The 17,890-nt window shown below is 34.7% G+C and overlaps 1 pseudogene; it reads left to right on the top strand.

Moving 5' to 3' along the window:
* Window positions 1–1,436: 1,436 nt before the first annotated feature.
* LOC120588006 (60S ribosomal protein L9-like) lies at window positions 1,437–2,027 on the top strand (annotated as a pseudogene).
* Window positions 2,028–17,890: the final 15,863 nt, after the last annotated feature.

Genomic DNA, 17,890 nt, shown 5'->3' with positions numbered 1-17,890 from the left:
AACATCAACTTCTTATAAATATGTCCTTTTCAATCTCAGCTTTTGCTGAGGAACTGCTGATTGGCTACATCTACAATCTGTGTATACGTGTGAAGCAGAACATTTACATGAATTGTTTATATATTTTCAGATAAATAACTCCCTAACACCTTTATTACAGTGCATGCCTCCTCTTGCTTGTTTTATTAATAAGCACACTTTATAGAGTGCCTTTCTACAAATGCATGGCTGAGGGATGAGGACACGGGGTAGAAAGATGGCAAGGAGGATATTGCTAATATAAGTTGAATACATAAATACATTAATCACACAGACCACTCTCTATTATTCAGCAGCTGACATAGTATGAGATCAGCTCAGCTGGCTCCCGCTCCTGTCAACTGAACATATATTTATAAAGGACTTACTCTATATCCTGTACTCTGGTGAGAAGCTGCAGAAGAGAAAAAGGGAGAAAAGGAGAAAAAGAAAGGGAGAGGGACAAGAAGAGAAATGTAAGGGGAGGGGGAGGTGGAGGAGGAGAAGGAGATGGAAAGGGCATTGCCTGAGGAATGCTGTTCTGGTCGGGAAAATGCAATGTACATACAGAAAACAACTGAAGATCACTACTCAAGTATTGCTGTGTTCTTCCTTTGACCAATAATTTGTTAGGGAGATTTATTGTCTATCCTTACTGCTACCACAAGGCATTTAAGACAATTGAGACTCAAATGAGCTTGTCGTTTTTCTTCTATTTAATAGATCTGGGAAGAGTCTTCATAGGGGAGGAAGGGAAGAGGGTAAAACTATTGACAGAAAGAAAGTATGAGGTTACCTACAAATGTCATTTTCTGTGTCATAACATTTCCATATTAGCATGGAAAACCAAATAATAGCTTTATTGGGCACTATAACATATTAAAACACTGTATGTGAAATGTGGTATAGCTATATAGATGTTCTACATATACAAAAGTCTCTTTTCAAGATCTTAATGTTCTTTAAGAATCAGACTGAGTTACATATTTAGAATATAATAAAAGCACAAGGTCCTTTGTATTAGGCAGACCTTGATTTGAATACTCTTTCCCTGAATTCCTTACTTATGATTCACATAATCAAGGGCAGATAATTTAACTTTTCTGAGCCTTAATTTCCTCTTCTGTCAAACAAGGATAACTACAGCTGTTTTAAAGGAAATAATGAAGATTTAAATAAATGATATGAATAATTTCACCTTATACAGTGCCAAGTACATAGCAAGTAATTGATAAATGCCACTTTTCCTTCCCTCTAAGTAGAGAAGTAAGCAAACATATGTTCTAAAGTTTAAAAAGAGAAATATTCAAAACTAGAATTGTACATTATACAAAATTAAGAAGAGAACACAACTGTATTTGTATTTAATTATACAAAATTAAGAAGAGAACACAACTTTTGCTGCATCTACTGCAAGGATGAAGACCAATCTTAGCAATCAGACTGTCGACATTCCAGAAAATGTGGACATCTCTCTGAAGGGAGGCACAGTTACTATGAAGGGCCCCAGAGGCACCCTGTGGAGAGACTTCAGTCACATCAGTGTAGAATTCAGTCTCATTGAAAAGAAAAAGGAGAGGCTCCAGATTGACAAATAGTGGAGAAACAGAAAGGAAGTGGCTACTGTTCGCACTATCCATAGTTGTGTACAGAACATGATCAAGGGAACATGATTGAGGATATTACACTGGGCTTCCATTACAAGATGAGGTCTGTGTATGCTCACTTCCCCATCAACATCATTTTTCAAGAGAATGGTTCTCTTGTTGAAATTCGAAAGTTCTTGGGTGAGAAATACATCTGCAGGGTTTGGATGAGGTCAGGTGTTGCCTGTTCAGTATCTCAAACCCAGAAAGATGAGTTAATTCTTGAAAGAAATGACATTGAACATGTATCAAAATCAGCTCCTTTTGATTCAACATGTTGCAACAGCTAAAAACAAGGATATCAGAAAAAATTTGGATGGTATTTATGTTTCTGAAAAAAGAACAGTTCAGCAGGCTGATTAATAAGGTCAAAGTTGTCCAGCTACAAAAATGCCAAGATGTCAGATGATTCCTCAGACTTACCTGTGATATTTTAAAGACACAATAAAAAATAAAAATAAAAAATAAAATATCACCCTGAAGCAGGCATTTACTTAAGTGAACATTTGTAGGGTGCTCCCTCACTCGTTGTAGATGTATGGTACTTAGCATAGACCTCTATTAGAGTACTCATCTTTTTATAGTTAATTGTGTTCATGACTGTCTCCTCCATCCTACAATGAGTTCTGTGAGGTCGACATTCAAATCCTATATATAACCTCACATTTAAATGACTGTATGCACATGTGAATGACCAATTGCTTAAAGATGAACTGATAGAAATTCTGAAACCATCCCTGTATAAATAAAATGCACTGCTATATGGCAAAGGAGTGCCTATGAACTTACTGTCTAACCTAAAAAATTAAATAAAGTCTAAGTAAAAAATAAAGACATTTCAAATATAAGAAAATAGTTGTGTTGAACTATTAAGTGGGAAAAAACCAATTTTGTGTATATGGAATAATAACTATGTTAAATTTTTTAACTACATACCAAAAAGAAAGAAAGAAACAGAACGAAATACAACATACAATGGCCAAGATCAATAATTGGCTCTTAAAGGACACTTTAAATGTTCGTCTTATTTGATCTCTCTCTCTCCCTCTCTCAATTTGACCCTGAGGTTTTCTTCTCATGGTACTCATTTTTCCTAAACAATTTTCTTTATTCATTTATTCAATCACTCAATCAACGTGTATTGCTTAAGTATCTCCCATGTGCCAAGCATCCTGCTAGACACTGGGTACATTGAAGGGAATGATAAGAGCATAGTACCTGCCCTCAGTGATCTTGCTGGGAGGACAAGCATTTAAGGAGATGATTGCTGAGGGTTAAGAGACTCAGGACATGGTGCCTCCTACTTGAGTAAGAGGGAAAGCCCCTTGTCAGAAGTAACTTTAAGCTGAAACACAAAGTATAAGGAGTTACCCTTGAGAAGAATAGATGAGGTAGAAATTAGTGGGGGCTGGGAGGACATTTCATTGGCTTCAATTCCCATTTATGAACTAATGTCTCTAAGATTTGCATTTCTAGCTCAGAAAATTTTCATTACTTTCAAGCTAATATATGGCCTTCAACCACTTTACAGTCAACATGTCCAAACTGAAATCCTTTGTCTCCATTTCTTCCTCTACATTCAAAAAGGGACAGGGCACACTTACTCTATATTTCCATTCCTTCCAATCACGCAAGCCAGAAATCTCACATTATTCTATATGTCTCTCCCTCATTTTCAGTATCCCATGAGTCACTAAGTGCTATTCTAACACTTAATCTCTTGAAATTCTCCATCCTTATCACCCTCACAATTACAGCTTTAATCCAGGTCCTCAACATCTCCTGAAAGAACTATCAAAATAATTGCCTTATGCCCTTAATTGGTTTCCCTGCTTCCAATTTCACCCAACTTTCAATTCATTTCTCATATTTCCTGCAGAGTATTATTTTAAAAATGCAAATTTGGTCATATTCCTCCATAACTCCTTTGATAGCTCCCCACTGCTCACAGATAAAAATCTAAATTCCACACAGCTTTAACACCCTTCATCATCTGGCCTCTGCTCACTTCTCCATTTTAACCTACCACTGCTCCTTCTTTACACTTTAGTATCCCAGTACACCAGATGATAATTCAACTTCTAAAGAATCTGGATAAAGTTCCTAAAATGCTCCTTCTGCCTGGAGTGTACTGTCTGCCTTCTTCCAATTTCTACCCAGCAAAATCTCCTCCTTCAAAAAAAAGCTTAATATCTCCGCTTCCATAAATCATTTCTGAGTTTCCAATCTTGAATTTAGTGTTATTTCCTGTATATTCCCTTTGTATCAACATCCATCATAAAACAACTGTCCCCTCACAACTACCCTTATCCAATATTTGGCTAGTTAACTCCTCTTCAAATCTTCAGATGCCTTCAAACATCACTTCCTAAGAAAGATCTGAGACCCTTGACTAGGTCAGACCTTTTTTTATAAACTGTCTTAGAACTGTGTTTTTATTTCTTCCCAGAACTTTTCTTGGTTGGCAATTGTATATATTCATTAGTGATTTCTTTGCCCACTAGACTATTATATAGTGGCAGGCCCTAGGTCTATTTTTCTAATAACTTATTTGATAACATACCATTACACTTAATCCCACAACAACCCTAAGTTATTATTATTAATTCCATATTTATAGGTAGGTAAATTGAGGTTTTGAGAGTTCATGTAACTTTCCCAAAATCAAACAGATATTGGGTCAGGATTAACTCTAAGACTGTCTGCTTTGAGGTCCAAGCTTTAAAAATCACCAAATTATTAAAAATTATTTAAAAATAAATTTTTTAGTAATTTATTAAATAAATTATCTTTTTCATCAATTATATTTACTTCATAAGCCTAGAGGTGAATTTTGTTATCTGTTCTATATATTTTTTTATTTTCCAAATTGTCAGTAATGGTACTTTATCAATTTATGACAGAAAAAGTAAAAGTTTAGCTAAAAGAACATTTTAGGTCAACTAAATTTTATATAAAGATTTTAAAGTGTGTTTTTCTCTGTACCAAAGATGTTCAAAGAATAGAGATAAAGTAAGGTTAACATAACTTATGAGATAGAATAACACTTCACACCTATTAAAATGGCTCTTATAAAAAAATACATAAAATAACAAGTGTTAATGAAGATGTGAGGAAGTTGGAATCCTTGTTGACTGATGAGAATGTAAAATGGTTCAGCTGCTGTGGAAAACAGTATGGCAGTTCCTCAAAAATTAAACATAAGCTCTACTCCTACGTATATAACCAAAAGAATTGAGAGTAGGGACCTGAATATATATTTGTACACCAGGGTTCATAGCAACATTATTCACAATAGCCAAAGATGAAAACAATCCAGTGTCCATCAACAAATGAACAGATAAAATGTGGTGTGTACATACAATGGAATATTAAAAAGGAATAAAATTCTGATTCATGCCACAACATGGATGAACCTTAAAAACATTATGCTAAATGAAATAAGCCAGACACAAAAGGACAAATATTGTGCAATTCCACTTATATCAGATACCTAGAATAGTCAAATTCATAGAGACAGAAAATAGAATAGTGTTTACCAGGGGCTCAGGAGAGGGGAATGGGGGTTATTGTTTAATGGGTACAGTTTTAGTTTGAAATGATGAAAAAGTTCTGGAAATTGATAGCAGTGATGGTTGTACAACATTGTAAATGTACTTAATGCCACTAAACTGTACACTTAAAAATGATTAATATGGTAAATTTTATGTTATGTATATTAGCCACAATTTGTTAAAAAAAAAAAAATAGAATAAGAAGCTAATTTGGCAATACTTCCAAAGGAAGAAGCGAGACAGATGTATTGTCAGAGACCTGGGAGAAATTTCTGCCAGAAAAAAGTAACTAGGAAGGAAAGAATATGTGGCAGACTGTGTCAATGCCTGCTCATATTCCCCTGGCACCACCTCCTACTTTGAAGACTGCTTAGGAACACCTGCATCTCCTTGCCTGCAAGTTTTTTCCAGACATGGGAGCATGTTCTACCTATGCATGGGCAAGCTGTAAGAGAGTTAAGGCCTCAGGAAATAGCCCTCAGCCACTTCCGGATGGGGATTATACTTCAGCTTCCTTGTCCCTCTGTGAGGATAACTCTGAGGCATGTATCTCAGAGATTCCCAGTCAGATTGGGCTGCAGCCACACACTGCAGTAACTTAATTGATAACACTCTTGACTTCCTTCTCTTCTCTGTCTCCCTTTCTCATTCCTCTAGTGTCTGGAATCATCTCCCAAATAAACTGATTATACTCAAGTCCTTGTCTTAGGGTCTCCTAGAAGAATCCAAACTAAGACACAATAAAAATTAAGGCTCCAATGAAAGCGCCCCTGCAAATGGTACAGATAGGGAAAACACTATGAGAAAAAATATATATATTCATTTTAACATCCAAAGAGCCCAGAGTTGGAGAAAAATTAAACAATAATTTGTGCATGTACATAAACTGACTCCTAATACTTTGCCTCTACATTTAAATAAACAACATACAAGTCATGAAACTATGAAGAGTACTTTGGCATATCTTTATTTAATAAATAGATAACTAGCTTATTCTAATGCTGAGTTTATAATTCTACTGATGTACCTTTAAAGAAAATTTCTTCTTTTTATGGATTCTTTTGCAAATACCTGTGTAATGACATGTAGTTTTCTTTAAAACTCACCTTACTCTATATGCTAAATGTAAAATCTATAGCCTGTTTTGAACTGAAAGCTTACTGAGTAATATAAAGTACTAACAATATGTTTGCTATTAGCCCTGCATACCCCTTCTGTCAGAGAATAAAGCTATACTGAGAAAAGCTTCAGTTAAATGGTGTTTAAAAGAAAAATATCATTGTAATAAAAGCTTTAACAGGCCTCCAAGCTTCAGATTAGTAATCAATCCTCACTGCCTATTAAGTCATTTCAGTGTCACTACTGGAGAAGGGATATATATAGGTAATTATCTCCTCTGGTCTGCAATTGAAGTCCCAGTATCCAACCACTTCTCATTTACCACTGAATCCCCGAAGTCAACATTGATCCAGGGGGAAAAGTAACGACTGAATGTGTTGCTTTAAATGAGGACTAATGTTTTTTTCACTTTTCCCCATCATCCCATTCCCCACTCTCCCTGGTAAAAATTAATCACTTCTGACAGTCCCCCTGTGAAGTATACAGGGGAGGTGGCATCTCCATTGGACAAGGGAATTAACCAACTACTGAAGAGCCAAAGGGGAATGGAACCAGAACAACTGACTCACACATCACAGCTTGAACCACTAGACCGAGCTTCCGCCCTGAGAGGAAGATGAATCAGTCTACAGTGATTCATCCCACCAAGGAAAATGTGTTTTCCCTGGGACAAAGAAGTTTTTTTTTTTTTTAAGACTTTTTTTAAAGGAGAAGTTCATTTAAATGTAATAATACAGAAAATGTAAAAGTTAATGAAAAGAACAGCCTGTTTAAATTCAATAGCCATGTAGACTTTTCAATTACGACATACAAATATGTACTGTCATGTGACCTGAAAAAGTAATAAAGTGTAAACATTGTTTATGGAAATGTCTAAAAGCAACTATTAAGATTTCAATTAAAAATATCATCAAAAAGTAGGGGAATGTGCACTTACATATTTAAATCAGATAAACTAAACTCTAAAAACATTTTAACTTTAAAAATCAAGGCCATTATTAAAGAAGGCTCTTTAAAGGAATAATTTTAACCTCTGGCAAACCACAAAAGAAGAGAATTTTTAATATAAACAAATTTGGTACAAATGACTGGTTGAATTTGTACATTAATTTAATGAAAATAATTACAGCTGCCATTTATTGAATGCTTACTATATGTCATCTCTAATTTCATAACAACTCTCAAAATAAATATTATCTACATTTTGCTGAGGCAGGATCAGAGGTTGGAGAAAGTTCAGTGACTTGCCCAGGTGAAGTAAGTTTCTGTTCAGAAATTCAAATTTAAGCTATTCTGGTTCAAAAAATATCCTGACAACTCTTCATTATATAATTCTGTGTGTGTGTGTGTGTGTGTGTGTCTCTCTCTCTCTCTCTCTCTCTCTCTCTCCCCCCCTCCCTCCTTCATACACATACACACATCCCACAGTCACACACAACTAGTTATTAGAATCACAAGTTTTTGTAGCAAACTTGTTACTATTCCCACTCAGTTCATTCAAATGCTGACTGTATTACTGTACAGTAGACTTAAATAGGTTGTTTAAAGTATTTCATTACAAGATTAAGAAGCAACCAAGCCTAAAAGAAGTGAATCTGAGATCACCATACACATCCCTAAATTGAAGCTGCCAGTCTTAGCTTTGGTCACTCAAGGAACCAGACACATTTATACCTTTAGATTTGAAGTTCTGATTGTTAATTTGTATTAAGCATTTTAATAGTGGTTTTCATACAAGCCAAAGTATAGAGGCTTTACCACATTTCTCTGATGTAAGAATTAGTATCCATTAACTTTTATAAAGCCTTTTATACAAACAAGCCTGGCATACTTAAGACATTCACCAGGATCCTCAGGCTCATGTGATGGTGTAGCCATTCAGTTTGGTAGAATAAGTAAGATTACATTATATAGTAAATGCCATATGCTACTACAATTATTATTAGTTATTATTGTTGTTGTTGTTGTAATAATAAATACTAACACTTAATTCTCTCAAGAACCCTCTAGTATCACTACTGTTATTATCATTCATGTGTTATAAATGGAATGTGTTCATGATGTAGACATTGTGCCTTGGAAAGAATAAGTAACTCAGATAACTAGAAAGTAGAGCTGATATTCAAAGCCAGGAATGCCTGCACTCTTAACCATCTTGACTTACTGCTTCCCAAATTCCATAGAGGTCTACAAGATACTATCACACCTTTCCAATCCTTGAGGCCAAGCTTAATCATTCAACCTCAAAACTGCAAGTTATGCATGTTATAATATACTGACTATTGTACTTCTACAGTTCATGCAAAGAAGCATTCACTAATTATTATCAACTTCAAATCCACTTCAAGTCTGTAGTTATTGAGCCAAGAACTACCACTGTCCATACCTGGGCTGCCAGAGGCAGCTATTAGTGCAAACAGCTACATTCAGAGGTGGCTCTGGGAGCTGTCCATGTTGCTCCCTGAAAACTCCTGGCTTGAGTTTGCTTTTCTATATTGCCACTCAGTTTTTGCCTGCTAACCAAACCGCAGACTTCCTTGTCTGTAGATCCTGCTTCTAAACAATCCTTTATTTATCTTCAGTCCCTTGACAATCTTGCTGTTTCCAGATCTCTGCCAGCTGACCATGCATATTGTTTAAGCCCTGCCTGTGTTGCCATGATCCCACCACCATAGCTTCATTTTCTGCTTGGATTTTTGAAAAATCAGCATACCAGTGTCTTGTCTAAGGTACTCTATAAGAAAAAATATATAAATAAGATTACACAGTAAAGAGTAGTGATGTTAGGATTGTCCTTTTCATTTATTGCTCCTTACATTGCTTAGGAATATGGAGGTTCCCCTCTTATAATTACCAAGCCCCCAGCCAAGAGTTACTTAAAAGTTGTTATAGGAAATGGAGTCAAGGATGATAAGAGAAGAACTGGCATAGGGGGCACAAATGGAATTGACTTGAATTGGTGTGGGAAGCAAGAGATAATAGAGAAGATCCTGTGGGAAGTTAAGTCCAATCATGTTAATTGTCTTCCAGTGGATATTTAAAGCTAATCTTCAGGTCTTAATGAAAAAAAAAGAAAGAAAGAAACCAACACACAAAAGGCGAAAATAATTTATAAGTAAATTGTCACAAAAGAAAATAAAAATCTAAATTGTTATCTTTGTTCAACATATCTATTTGTAGCTATATCACCTTTGCAAACATAAATTTCCAGGCCTAATTTATTAATGGAATGCTATCTCTCATTAATTTAAAGTGTCTGATATATAAATAACTTTCACAAACTAATTCAAACTAGCAATGTATGACGCTAGTCTCAGCGATAGTGTGAAATTTGCTTTAAAAATTGCTTCTGGCTGTCCAATAATTATACACTGTGACATTGCAGCAATATTCTTACTTGGCCTTCATCTTAAATTAGAAAACGTTAAGCCAGTAAAAAAAAAAAAAATGATGTACCAGCATGATATCATCCCAGCAAATGCATAAATATATTTATATTTATTTAACTACTTGCCCCCTTGATAGCCAGGTATTTATAGGCTTAAATTATTTTGATGATATCACTGTGGGAATCATCCCATGGTCATTCTTCTCATTACATAATAATTTAATCTAGGTATATAGTGGGGTGTTTTGTTGCAGACGGGTTTATTTTAATGATCGCGGCTCAACACTAATAATTTGCATTTTGACAAAAGTTAGGTACTAAGAGCAAGTAAATAACATGCATCTTCTTTTTAGCAAAAGTACAAATATAAAAATTAGTGCAAGACACTTTAAGTTTTTAATATAAAATCTAAGAAGCTTGAGGAACTTTTTGAAGAAAATGGGAATTTACGCTTCAGGAAAATATTTCATCACCTGAATCTCAAGGACAATAGGCTAGCTCTTTGTTTTAATGTTATGTCGTTTGGATGCCAAACTTAAGTGAGGGAGAATATTGCCCTCACCTTTTTTGTGTTTCCTGTAGGGGGCCAGAGGCATAGGAATGCTGTCTTCCACCACTAACACCCCCCTTTCCTTCTGGGATACACTTGCGGAATCTTTCTGTGGAAGTTCCGTAAGAGTCATCTAGTGTAACTTTTTATTTCACAGGTGTGAAGAAAAGGCCCAGACATACCAAAGGACTTTTCATAGGTTACACAGGCAAAAATAGAGCCTAACACATCTGACTACAAATAAAATGTTCTTCACACCAAACTGTACTGCTCAGTATAGAATTTGAATTTCCAGCTCTTTTAAACAAGGCTAACCATTGTTATGTAGATCTGGCAAAAAGAATTCTACAATAATTATGTGTGAACTAATCACTGAATGTTGTATCTGAACATGGACTGAGATACTTGGTTTTCTTTCTTGGTTTCCACCAAAAAGGAATAGAATTTTTTTTATAATTCTATTCCTATTTGTATTATTTTTCAAATATATTCTACTCCTTAACTCCATCCAGAACCTAGAAATCTAAGCAATCTTTACTTTATCAGAAAGCTAAGTGATTGTACAATTTTGATTATGTAAGGAAGAAGAATCTATGATCCTTAGGCCACAAACCCCTAATTCTAAGCTCATAAATATCAGTATCTCAGCTACATTTTATTAAATTTGCTAACTTATCTCTTTTAAACTGTACTCTGAGTTCTCACCAAAAACTCTTCCTTTTTAAATGCCAAAACAGAATTTCACAAAAATGTATTTAATAGTGTGCCTAACAGTGTTTAGAGCCGAAAAGATTAAATGCAATACAATTGGCATAAATATTATACTAGTTTCAGGTGTAGAAAATAATAATTTGACATATGTATATATTGTGAAATAATCACCTCAATAAACCTGGTTACCATCCATCACCACACAGTTACAATTATTTTCTTGTGTTGGAAACTTTTAAGATCTACTCTACTCTCTTAGCAACTTTCAACTATGCAATACGGTATTATTAACTATAATCACTATGCTGTGCACTACATCTCCGGGCTTATTTTTGTAACTGAAAGTTTACCTTTGACCACTTTGACCCATTTCACCCAACCCCTACCCTCAGCCTCTGACAACCATCAATCTATATCTATGAGTTTCATGTTTTGTTTTTTTGTGTTTGTTTGTTTCTAATTCCTCATATAGATAAAATCATACAGTATTTGTGTTTCTTTGACTTATTTCACTTAGCATAATACCCTCAATGTCCATTCACATTGTTGCAAATGCTGCCCTAATTTTTATGCAAAGAAACACAGAAGGATAATTTGAGAGGCATACATTTCAAAAAAATCTCATATGATACTTTAAAAACATAAGTATAACATTATACAGAACTTACAAGGAAAATTCTAGGAGATGAAAGTGGAAAATTAACAAAAGTAAGTGACAAGGAATCCAGAAAAGAAGAAATAGGCGATTATATTATAAAAACTAATTATCAAACATTAGGGGGAAATTGGACATCATGATTTTATTGTCATAAAGATATTTGGCCGTTTTTGTTCAATTATTACCAGACGTAATTGTGTATGTATTACTACCCTGTAAAATTATTTAAAAAAAAATTCTACTGCCTAGTTTGAGACAAGGAAATTACTCAAAAGAGCAGAAATTGGGGCAAGAAATGAACTGAATTGGTGCACACTCAAGAAGATACCATGATCTAGCCAATGCATGGTGCAGTAAAACGACGATTCCCAGGTAATAAACTCTTTCCATAAGGAAAGAATTCCCCTAGTTGCCATGCATGTGACTCTATTACTTCCTGGAGAATTCCAAGATGTCTAACCCAAATTCAGGAGCTCCAAGCAGAAAAGGGACACAATGTACTAAGCTGTAAACAGATCAAAGACAAGGACCAAGAAATTCAAGCAAGGCCAAGAGAAGTAAGCAAATAGTGTAGAAAAGGTAAGAAGAAATCCGAAGGCCAAAGATTTGGAGGATATGATCAGGATCCCAGGATAGGATATCAGATGGCAGAAAATAGTGACCCAAGCAGAAATCCTTCACATGGTATGTAAGATTTTTCATAACCTGACCCTCATTTTCCTTTCCACCCTCATACCTCAGTAATACTCATGTTGTCACAGTTCTGTGCCTCTGCTTTGAACTCTCTTTCTTAATTTATCCGCTCAGAAATTTTAACTCTTCTTCAGGACAGAATTCAACACCATCCCCACAAATAAATTGGCTTCAAATGTTCTCAGAAGACTTGGGGACACCATCTTAATATTCCCAATGAATTTTATGCATACCACCATTATAACATGTATTATATTACAGTTTAACTGGTCATATGCCAGTGACTCTATTAGCTAAAATCTCCTTGAGAGCAGACACTGCCTCTTAATCATTGATTTTCCAAAAATATCTAGTGCACAGTGCCTGATGCACCACAAGCTCTCAAATATTTGAATAAATGAATACTTCTATGGTAACACATATGTTCTCATATAATCATTTATAGTCTGTCTTTTACTTAATAATAGGCACTACATATTCATTCTTTTCCCCTACCACTTAGCTCAAGTTCTGGCAAAGGACACGTGCCCGATAAATATTTAACAAATTATTAAATGAGTAAAAAGCTCTTCTCTTTCAAGTATTTATATAGACCAAGTTTAAGAAGGAGTATACAGATAAGAGTCTCAAAATGTGCTTTGAATATTGGAGTAGCAATGGCACTATGAGACATAGCAACTTACTAGCTGCGTCTCCTCAGTCAAGTGATTTAATCTCTCTATGCCTCAGTTAGTTTCATTAGCTATAAACTGGGGGTAATAGTACCTAGTGTTATTAATAGTAATAGCATTGTTGTAAAGACTATTAGTGTGTCTAACACATAGAAAGCACTATTTCAGTATTTGTCGCTGCTGCTGTTGTTGTTATCAGAGTTCTCAGCTAGCAAGGAAAATTTTTGAATGACAGAAAGTGAATGGCTATCAGCAAGAAAGGTTCATGTTTCTTCTCCTTATAAAGCAGAACAGAATTAACCAAAAGTAAAATAAGCTGCCTGATATGCTCTTAGACTCTATTAAAAAAATTGACTTAAAGTCGATGAAAAGTTATTTATCAATTTGTCTAAAACACCAGCAAACACTATTAGTTTTTCAGTCCCATGACTATGGCAATAAAATAGATATATTTTTCTTTCAAAATGATAGCACTTAAGAACCTAAGTATAAGTACTTCAATAAAAATAAAGTAGAGTGACTAGTCAAAACTCTTTCTCCAAATTTTTAAAAAATATTTTAGAAAAACATATTCAACATATATGTGTATGTATACTTGTACAAGAATATACCCTCACGCATACACAGTTCTCAAAATTAATAATAAAAATTTAATATGGACCACATTCATGTACAACTTTCCACAAACTTTCACACTCATCGAAAAAGATTTAAAGAAGGCAATAACACCTAACCAAAGTCTGCATTCTAAAATAAAACTATACAACTGGAAGATGAATAAGAGAAAGCCTCGTCAGTTCCTCCAATGTCGTCAACAAGCAGAGCGGCCCTTGTCAAGAAAGTAAAGAACAGAAACATTAAATGGAGGCTGCAAAAAAAGTCTGCCTTATACTTTGGTCCTCCATACCCACAGGTGCCACAAAAACTAATGTTACATTGTTACTGATGTGTAGTATACAGTTAGGCCTAGGATGGTTGTGTCTGTACTAAACACATATAGACATTTTTTTCTTATCATTATCCCCTAAATCAGGGGTCCCCATCTCCTCGGCCATAGACCTGTACCAGTCTGTGGCCTATTAGGAACTGGGCCGCACAGCAGGAGGTGAACAGCGAGCAAGCAAAGCTTCATCTGTATTTACAGCCATTCCTTAGCGCTAGCATCACTGCCTCAGCTCCACCTCAGATCATCAGGCATTAGATACTCATAGGAGTACTGGTCTCTGATGCCAAAAAGGTTGGGGACCACTACCCTAAATGATACAGTGTAACAACTATTTACACAGCATTTATATTGTATTAGGTATTACAAGTAATCTAGAGATGATTAAAGTATACAGGAGAATGTGAATGGGTTATACACAAACTACAACATTTTATATGAGGGACTTGAGCATCCGCAGATTTTGGTATCTGCGGGAGTCCTGGAACCATTCCCCCGCAGATACCGAGGGACAACTGTACTGCCTCACTTCTGGGTCTAGTAGCCCATGGAGAAGTTGCCATGAAACAGACCTTTCCACATGTGGCTGATATAAGTGTAAATTAGAAAATCTTTGGGGAAATCTATATAGCAATAGGTTTTTAAGAGTCAAAAAACCTACTCGATTTCATTAACCAATGTCACCATAAAAAAATAAATTTTTAAAAAATGTTCTTAGCCTTTTACTCAATAAACTCAAACCTGGTTATCTGTTCTTAAAAAAAATCCTAAATACAGAATAAAAAAGCCTAATGCATATAATAAGAAATTGGAAACTACCTAAGTATGCAGTTTTCCCCTACCCTGCCCACTTTATCTCATTGCCCTAAGCCAAATATCACCTTATAAATATTTTATATTGGTAGAATATTTAAATTTAATATATATTTTTTTCACTGTATTTATCGACTTCTTATCTTTAAATTTTTTTTCAGGCTTTATTAAATGTATTTTTAAGCACTTTTTTTTTTTTGAAGGCATTTGACCAGCAGTAGAAATAAAAGAAAGTGTTAGCCAGTTTTTTTCTGGACATATGTCATATTCTTTCTCATAATAATCTCATTTAAACACATTAATTTAAGCACATCACATTTATAAAGTGAAATACCAAGTTTAATGGCAATTAGTGGCTTTCAATACTGCTAATATTTAATGACTTCAACCTAAGGCATCTTTAGTTAATCGAAATATGAAATCGTTACTCCCTCTACAACAATTATATATATATATCATATTTATATAAAACCTATAAATGTAGGTTTTTCCTTCCATAGTCAATTAACTACAATGTGTCTTGATTTTCTTTCATGAAACTTGCCACAATTTAAAAACAAATTTTAATACTTTTAAATGCAAAAATACCTTTCATAGACATTATTTCAAAATATTAATATAATTTTTATCTTTTCAGTAACTACACACACCAACCTACTTGGTGAAAATTTTTCATTTATTTTTCTGACCAGAAAGCACATATTAGAAATTGCTAATCATATATATATTTATCAGGGTATCTCAGGCTCCCTTTTAGCAAACTTTACCCACTATAGCCTCTTAATTGCTCCCTCCAAGTACTTAGAGTTTTCATGCTCTCAGTATATATGTCTCTTTCCTCTTTCCAGCTTTTAAGAGCTGACTTAACTAGTCACCTTAATATTAGTATGAGTTGTTTGCAATGCTGCCTCTTTAGACTTCAACTCTAATTGTAGAACTAAGGGTTTTGTCTCCATTTTAAAAAGATTCTCTCCAAGTAGGGGAAATTCTTTTGGATGGGTAGTCTTTCCTGGCACAATTGAATCAATACCCAATAGGGAACTGTTAACCCCTAAACCCATGCTAAGTCTACTAGTAATCTAACCATTCATTAAACATATGATAGTAGTTGAAAAGAAAGTGATCTGGTTCACTTGCTTCCATCTAAACAACTGAAGAAGACTACATGAATGTTCTAGTCTCCATGCTCCACTCCGCTGCTCCCAGAACCATCTTCCCTAAGTTGTCCAATTAAAAGTACTTTTCACAATGTAGGAAATTAAACTATGTGAAGAAAGGACCAGGAGATTATCGAACTTCATTTTCAAATATTTCCCTCCTACAAATAGTATGCTAAAGAAAACATTTTAATTAACACACACACACACACACACACACACACACACACACACACACACACAGAAACTCATAAAAAGCACTGAGTAACTAGACTACAGAGAGATTTTCTCCAGGAATAGAGCTTCAATGTTGATAAATCAGCCAAAGAGAATTTGTGCTACTGATTTCTCACCCAAAAAAGGGCATTTTAAAAGAGAAATATGACTCACTTTGACTAGAACAGCAACTTGAGCCAAATGTAATCATATTTACCTGTTTGTTTTCCTTTAATTACTAGTTCATTTTGGTTAAGTAAAGCTTTTCCTTTATGCCATGTCAGCCTTACTTTTTCTTCTTCACTTAATAAATAATGTCTACTTCTATTTTCATGTCCTGATATATGGTAGCTATATATTATGTACACATTCAAACGTTATACAAAAGCAAATGCATTTCTAAGTGCTTTTGTGAGTCACTGAGGATGCTCTGGTTGACATATGTCTCCATGGTTAACCTTTGACTTACAAAACTGTTATCACAAAAGAGAATATATTTAAAACTCTTACATGTACTTTAATTAATACATATTTCAAAAGGAAACTTCAAATTAAATTTTTCTGCCAAGACAGAGGAAATTCTCATCCAAAACTGTGTATGTGTTAAATATGTATGTATACGTATATAATACTCACAGACATTCTTTTACACTTTTTCTAATTTCTTCCCATCGATTAATATTTATAACCATAATAATTTGAAAGTCAATCTGAGACAGATACAATTTCTAGATAAGACAACACAGATTGTGGCATGCATTCTTGCAGACTATTTTTATATTGACTTTCTTACAGGCAATCTGTTTTATCAGCTTTCCAATGCATCCACAGTATGAAGAGCTCCCCACCCCCCAAAAATTCCAAGATTCTAAAAACACTTGGATGTGAACAGATTTAGCGGGCATAGCATCTCCCCCTGCCAAGCCTCTGGGATGTAAAAACTAAGAATATAGCCCAGCATTTCCTTCCTCCATCCTGTTTAAGAACCTTGTTACTGTATCACTCTATGACGATGTAGTCACTGCCAAACTGACTCTAAGGAAGGTAAATACAAGAGCTTTGGGCTATAAGAATAATGGTAATTTGCTACAGAGCATGATGAAAATATATTAGGCACAAGAGCTATGTGATCAAGAAATGAATTAACAAAGAGGATGATACCACACAAGCAATAGGGTCAGAGTTCAGAAACAAACTCGCTGTGGATTGTTATCTGAAAATGATCACAAGGAGAACAGACAAGGAGCCTATTTGTTATACATACATAGTAAATGAATATGTAATCACTGGGGTAACATAAAGAGAACAGCCAGCTTCATGTCTAACCATTAACGATTGCTAATAAAAGTGACAGTGTTTGTTCAGGGGGGAGAAAAAGCTGTTTCCTATTTAGAAGAACACAACACAATTTAGTCAACAGCCATTCATCTATGCAGGGATGGTGCCAACCTCGCCTAATTCAAAATAAATGAGTCTGGGGCTAAGCTGTGCTTTTTGTGGTTAAAGATGGTCTATTTCAACATGTTGGTGCTCTGAATTTTGAACAGAGGTAACACAAAGACAAAGAAAACAAGTTAAATACAAATACGAAAGCATTACTGGATATTCTAGCTTATTATCATTAACTAGAAATAATGCCAGCACTTAGGATCACACACTACCTGTTTTAACATCACTATTTTCTAGACAAGAAGATTAAGCTCTGTTAAGTAGCTAAATAATTAAAGAAATTATTAAGAAGCCATTTCACCCT

The sequence above is a fragment of the Pteropus medius genome, unplaced genomic scaffold (assembly GCF_902729225.1).
Source record: "Pteropus medius unplaced genomic scaffold, Ma_sr-lr_union100, whole genome shotgun sequence".
Lineage (NCBI taxonomy): Eukaryota > Metazoa > Chordata > Mammalia > Chiroptera > Pteropodidae > Pteropus > Pteropus medius.
The sequence above is the reverse complement of the archived record's forward strand: the minus strand, read 5'-3'. Positions and strand labels throughout refer to the sequence as shown.